Source organism: Podarcis pityusensis, assembly GCF_964106645.2.
Source record: "Podarcis pityusensis genome assembly, chromosome: 3".
Taxonomy (NCBI): domain Eukaryota; kingdom Metazoa; phylum Chordata; class Lepidosauria; order Squamata; family Lacertidae; genus Podarcis; species Podarcis pityusensis.
The window spans coordinates 53,884,898-53,891,719 of NC_138026.1; positions in this window are offsets into that span (position 1 = coordinate 53,884,898).

A 6,822-nucleotide genomic window follows, 5' to 3' on the forward strand; every position below is an offset into this window, starting at 1 on the left:
TGCTGTGGCATATGGCATACCATAAATATTGTAAAACAGCTGTTTAGAAGCTTTGGGCCTCTCTTTCCAGTGACCAAATCCTTAATAAAAGGAATACTTCTGACTTTGAGGGAACCAATCTAAGTAGCACTACAATCAATTGGGAGAAACACTGGACCATATAAAAACCCTTCCTAGAATTTTCTGCTGTCACACCTTTGTTGTCTCATTCTCATTGGACTTGAATAACTGAAAGTCTAGGAAGCTGTCTGCATAGTTGTCCTCAAAAGCTTCTAGAAATGCACCTCAGGGGTTTGGGGGCGTGTGTGTGCTTAAAATGGAATTAAAAGTATAGCTGAAAAAGATAAGCATAGAAAGGTCAAGGGGTTTCCCAAACATGCTTTTTAATCACACATGTTAAGTACATTATGAAATAACCATTAGAACAACTGGCAGCTGCAAAAACTATAGCCACAGTCTTCCCTTTCTCTCTTAGGAAGGTGGGTGTCTCCACAACTTGTTAATTGACAATTAAACACTTTATTAGAAGTCAATAAATGTTGGGTTGGATCATCACCATATAACGGAATCACATAAACTGATTTTTTCCCAAACAATATGAACTATAAGATATACATTACAGTGTGTGTTTTAAAATGGTATACTCAAATTCTAAGGTAAGTTAAGAAATACGACTTGTACTATTTTTAAAGGCTTAATTTCATTTTGATAATTATAGTCCAAATCCACTGTGATGTATTCATTTTAAACATAAGTAAAATTGTCAATTTACATTTTTGTGGTAATGTAAATGGTTTGTGTTTGGCTGCATATAGCAGCAAAGGGCAGGAAAGTATTAATTTAATATGCACTGATGAACCTGTTCCCCTCCCCCCATTATAAGATATAGCATGACTGTCTGCATAAATGACTGTGACAATTGTTGTATGGCAGTGTGATAATACAATCTAATTGCAAAACAAATATGCAGAAAAATAAAATTCATGGACTCATTTTCTTGATCCTGCAGCTACCTAGGTGCTGTTTAATATATAAGGTATACTGTTCCTTCAAACCCTTAACCTAATTTTATCCCTAAACATTGATTGGCGAAGTTAAGTGTCCAGGTGTTCCTTTTCAAAAGAGTATTTTCTTATGGAATGGAAAGCCCTTTTTTTTTTGTTTAAAATGGAACCAAACTTAATATATTTTGCAAATGGCTTTTTATAAATGCCACAAATCAGTGTAGTAAAGTATTGCAGATCATGCTGCTATTAAACAGTATTTTTATTTTTTAGATCAAATCTGTAATAGATTCAAAAAGCTCATAACAAGAGTAAACTAATTGATTTCTTATTGCTTGTTTTTGAGAAAAATATGCTTTCTGCTGTGAGCTAATAAAGTAAAAAGGCACCAGGATGATATTCACAGTCATTGGAATACCAGAAGCTTTTTCCTGCTTTGCTGTAGTCCTCAAATTTCTATTATGAAGACCATGAACATGTGCAATATATTTCAGTAATGCTTTTGACTAATGCACACAGTTCTACAATTCGGACATTTTTGGTTTGCTAGAGAAGAGGGTGTGTGGCGAAAGAGAGATTCTAGGAGTAAACTTCTGTGTGGTTGGAATCATCTGGAGAGAACTGGCGAATGAAATTCAGAATCATGAGCTTACCAAAAGAATTCTGGTACAATAAATGACAATTACAAAAGCAAAGGGGAGAGTTTTATGTTCTATTTTTTTTTACTTGTTAATTTCTTTCCTTGCTTATATCAGTCTGCTGCAAATTGCCAAAGAATATTTACAGTGCCCACCCTGATTTTGGTCATTCCTTGTCACATTTGACACCATTAGTTTCTGTAATTTGGGCCAGAATTTAACAATGAGTTAGCTGTGCCAAAAACACTGTGCATATCCACAATTTACTCTTTTTGAATGTATGTCATTGCAGTAAGCTTCCCCCTCCCTCTGTTGTCTTGTGAGAAGATATAGCAGTGACATTATGTATATCTTTGGATACCTGTAAATAATATGTAAAGCAAGTTTTTATGATGAAGAAATTCTTGGATTTCATTACTGAGAGTAAAATCTGAACCTGTAAAACAAATAAATTTATCTTTCTACAGGCAGTGATGGTGTACGGATATGTGTATTGGTTCTGCATACAAAAGTCTCTCTGACTATGCTTATCAGTGTATAATATGTAAGAGAAGACATGTTGGTCTGTTCAAACAGCCATCAGGATTTGATGCACGGTTTGAGGTTGGATTGAACTTGATGTATTCACTCAGTCAGGATAGCTCTCTCTCAGGGTACCTACTACATTGATAAAATGGCAATAGAATCTAGGCTAATGGTTAGTGCAAGCCATAAAATAGAAGCAATTTACAATTTTTAAAATTATGTAGCTAGTTATGAAAGTCAATAAGCTGTTTCTGGAATTTCCATGCTCCCCTTTTCCAAGTTGGCAATTGTTGCCACAATAGTGCTGGTAGTACTAGCTAGCAACGTCAGTGCACCATTATATCTTAAATACTAGATCAGGTTACTAATAAACATAAGAAACGCTATCCCTTATTTGCTATTACCTTTTCACTCTTCTAATTTTAATGAATTTGTTTTGGAGGTTTGTGTTGCAACAAAAATTGTAACTAGATCTTTTTTGTGGGTTATATGACTTCTGGCTTTATGGTATGGGATACTTTTAATGCTGCCTTTACTGATTATTGTAATTCAAGGGGAAAACTTCAATTTTCTAAAAATGTTCTGATTGCACTCTAAGATGTACCAATTTTTGCTTATTCTAAACTTGCTAAAAATGCACAAAAATGCCTTTTAACTTTTTGATTGCGGAATCAAAGAAGCCAGCACATTTTCTGCAAAACACAAAAGCATCAACATTAAAAGAATAACAGAGCCACCAGTATCACCCTTAGGGCTCAGTATTTCTGAAGCAGCAAAGAGCATTGTGGGTGTTGTTGAGATCTGACATGGCAAGAATAGAGCCAATAATTTATCTGCATCCTCTTTGTGGAGATAGTCTGCAGATTCATGTCAAGGACTACTATGGTGACAAACGATGTCTCAAAACATAACAGTGGTGCACCACTGAGGCTTACTTCCTGCGAAGGATCACCAGTGTTCAGTCCCATAGTGAAGCTGGCATCAACCCCGTACTTTACAAAAAGAATAAAAGTGCTCCTGGTGTTGCTTTGCCACATACCAGTATTTAAGCCTTGATGTCCTTAGGGATAGTTTGTGCTTAGTAATTATGCTTTGGCTTCTGCAATTGTGATTTGTAAGAAGGCAGGCAGACATGTGTTAGGCAGCTAATAAATTGTGCTTCCTGAAGACCAAGCATCTCCCCTCAAAGGAAGTCATAATTGTGGATGTTGAAAGTGATACTTGAACTATGCTGGTGGAATACTAGGCTGGAGGTGGGAAAGGGATGGTTTGGGTGTGTCAGGTGACAGAGTGACAATTATGAAGGGTGAATTATGTTTGTGGTTTAAGTTGATATTGTAACTTTAAACCAACAAATAAGGTTCAGGGAAGCCAGGTGTTTACTTTTTACTCACAGGGATTCTGAAGTTTTGCTTCGTAAAACCAATGTATAAAAAGAGCATAAAGGTTGCTGAGTGACTGAAAAATGCACACCTTACAATTATTTAATTCATCAGCTACTCTTTGCCTTGAATAATCATTTGGGGAATCCACATGTGTCATGATTCCACTATATAGTAGCCTTACTTCAGTTAAACACAGAAAGAAGTCGGGGTGAGCTGAAGCAAATGACAAGGTTTGGTTTCATGAGACAAGGCAGCATCAACTTTCTCTGTGTTAAAAGATCAGTGCCAGCGCCTTACACTGGAATTGAAGGCAAATAAGGCAGCCAGTGTTCATTTTCCACAGTGCTACACTGCCTTATTTCTAGCAAAGCACAATACTTCTTCTTTTTTTTTTTGTTAGTAAAATGTTTCTCATATGAGTAGAAGGCATTTTATAGTCATATTGTACTTTGATGTATACTTGGTTTTAAACTGCAGCATGGGAATCTTTACCCCCCCCCCCAGGGTCAAATTCCTTCAGGGGAAAGAAATAGGGGAATGCATAGTGGATGCTGGTGGGGCCAAAGCTGGTGTGCAGGCCACATGCATATTACACAACACACACACACACACACACACACACACACACACACACACACTGTGCCAAGAAAGGTGCACAAGGAGGAAGCCAAGCTGAGAAAAGCTTGTGCTGCAGCAACAGATCAGACTGGCAGAGTAGGGCTTAGCTCCATACTAACAGAGGTAGTTGGGGGGGGGGTTGTCTCTGCAGCCGATATAGAACCTGGAGAAGCAGAGATATTACACTCTGCTTTGTCAGCTGGCCATGGAGGAAAGATCACTGTCAGGTTGCTGAAATCGTGGAGAGAGTAACACTGGGATAGGTGAAGAGCAGTGACTTAGTGTAGGGGAAGATGTGTAGCCCATTACATAGAAATTGGTGTTCCCACGCGGCTTTGTCTTGCTCTCATTTTGATGCAACAGAAGAGGTGTTGGCTTTCTCGGCTCATATTTTGAAACACATTTCCTGTATTTTCCATAGCAATTTGGAAACTAGCAGAGGCTTCTTACTTTGTTTCATCAGAATACTTTCATCTGCCTTTACGTAAAAGAATGCCCAAGGCAGCAAGCAATAATAAAATACATCAAAATAAAAACAGGGAACAATAAAAGAGTATGAAGTGTGCAAAAAAAAAAAAAAAAAAAAAAAAAGCAGCAGCTTAATAAAAGGAATAATGGAAGAAGCAAGGACCAGGAAGGTTCAGCTGGGAACATTTAGGGGACTAGCCTAGTCGCCCTAGTCCATTGACAGCATGCCACTGCTCCAGATGTTGCCGGACTCCCACCTCCCACTAGTCCCAGCCAGGATGGCCAATGGTCAGGGATTATGGGACTTGTAGGCCATCAGGTTCCCCATCACTAGCTTATGCTCATTAATAAAATGGTCGTACAAAGCAGTGCATGCCTCTAAGATTAGGTCCATAGTGTGCTAGCTTTGCCAGTTGTATTACCACAAAAGTGTGAGTTGCCTCCATGATACCAACAACAGCCATCGGCTCTGGATATGGTGCAACAGTGTCAGCAAAAGGTATCACAAGCCATGAGATCAGGCTGAAAAAGGAACACAGCAAGGCTTTCTCCTAGTTTTCTCATTGTTGATACCCTGTTTTTAGTTCCTAAGTTGTTTCTGTGTTACACCTTCCCTCACAATCAAGCTTGAAAGATAAGTTACTACAGTACTTCCTTATATGAGGATCTCTCTCCAGGGCCAGTAAGCATAAGCAGTATGCATATAGTGGTGAACGTCTGAAAGGATTCTAAGCAACTGTTGGCATCTTAATAACACAAAGAACTTTGGGCAGATAGAAGCAAGAGCAGCTTTCAACAAATAAAGCCACCAAAAAGCAGATTAGCTTGTAATCCAATTTAAGAAAACAAGTGTGTACTACCGTTGGCTAGATCAACCCTTTCATAGTCACTACACTAATAATAAGACTGTCAATGGATTGGATTAGTTCAAGAGGGTTGGACACATCTAACCTAGACCATGGAAGCTTATGTCACAGCAGATCTGTTGCTACACAATCCAGTGCATGTTTACTTGGAAGTAAATCCCACTGTGTTCAATGGAGCTTATTTCCAATTATGTGTGAATAGTACAAATGCCATGTAGATGTTGTTGGACTCCAAGTCCCGTCAGTGCTAGCCAACATAGCCAGTGGTCAGGAATGCTGGGAGTTGTAGTCCAACAACATCTGAAGAGCCAAAGGTTACAGTCCTGGTATATAGGATTGTGGTCTTGATTTAGTTGGGGAAAGTAGTCTTTCCAGGGACCTGTGATCAAGCCAGACAACTTGAAGAACTACATTCTTTGAACAGAGGTTCCTCCCAAAGGGCTGCTGAACCTTTGTCACCAACCTTGAGCAGCAACTGCTTCAGGTTCCTACTTGCAAGTGAAGAGGTAGGAAAAATCAGAAATGGAATCCCCAGAATCATCACAACTACAGCACCTAAGAAACGGTCCTTGTTCTTGGAGACTAGAATTGCTAGGACCTCCTTTTTGTCTGAAAACAGTAACTACTTTGCCTTTGAGAGAAGTTAATGCAATCAATAGTTAAAGCCATGGTTTTCCCAGTAGTGATGTATGGAAGTGAGAGCTGGACCATCAAGAAGGCTGATCGCCGAAGAATTGATGCTTTTGAATTATGGTGCTGGAGGAGACTCTTGAGGGTTCCATGGACTGCAAGAAGATCAAACCTATCCATTCTTAAGGAAATCAGCCCTGAGTGCTCATTGGAAGGACAGATCGTGAAGCTGAGACTCCAATACTTTGGCCACCTCGTGAGAAGAGAAGACTCCCTGGAAAAGACCCTGATGTTGGGAAAGATGGCGGGCACAAGGAGAAGGGGACGACAGAGGACAAGATGGTTGGACAGTGTTCTCGAAGCTACAAACATGAGCCTGACCAAACTGCGGGAGGCGGTGGAAGACAGGAGTGCCTGGCGTGCTCTGGTCCATGGGATCACAAAGAGTCGGACACGACTAAACGACTAAACAACAAAATGCAATCAAAATACCAGTGAACAATGCACAAGGATGTTGCATGAGACCTTGTTAGTCCAGTTAAAATAAGGTTGAACTTTCAAAAATAGTTGAAAGAAACTATCAGACTAGCATAAGAAACAACATTCTAAAAGGTGCAATGTCTAACCTGCAGGTAAAACCAAACAGGAAGTGATCAACCGACAGCACACAACACGGTCAAGCATGGTG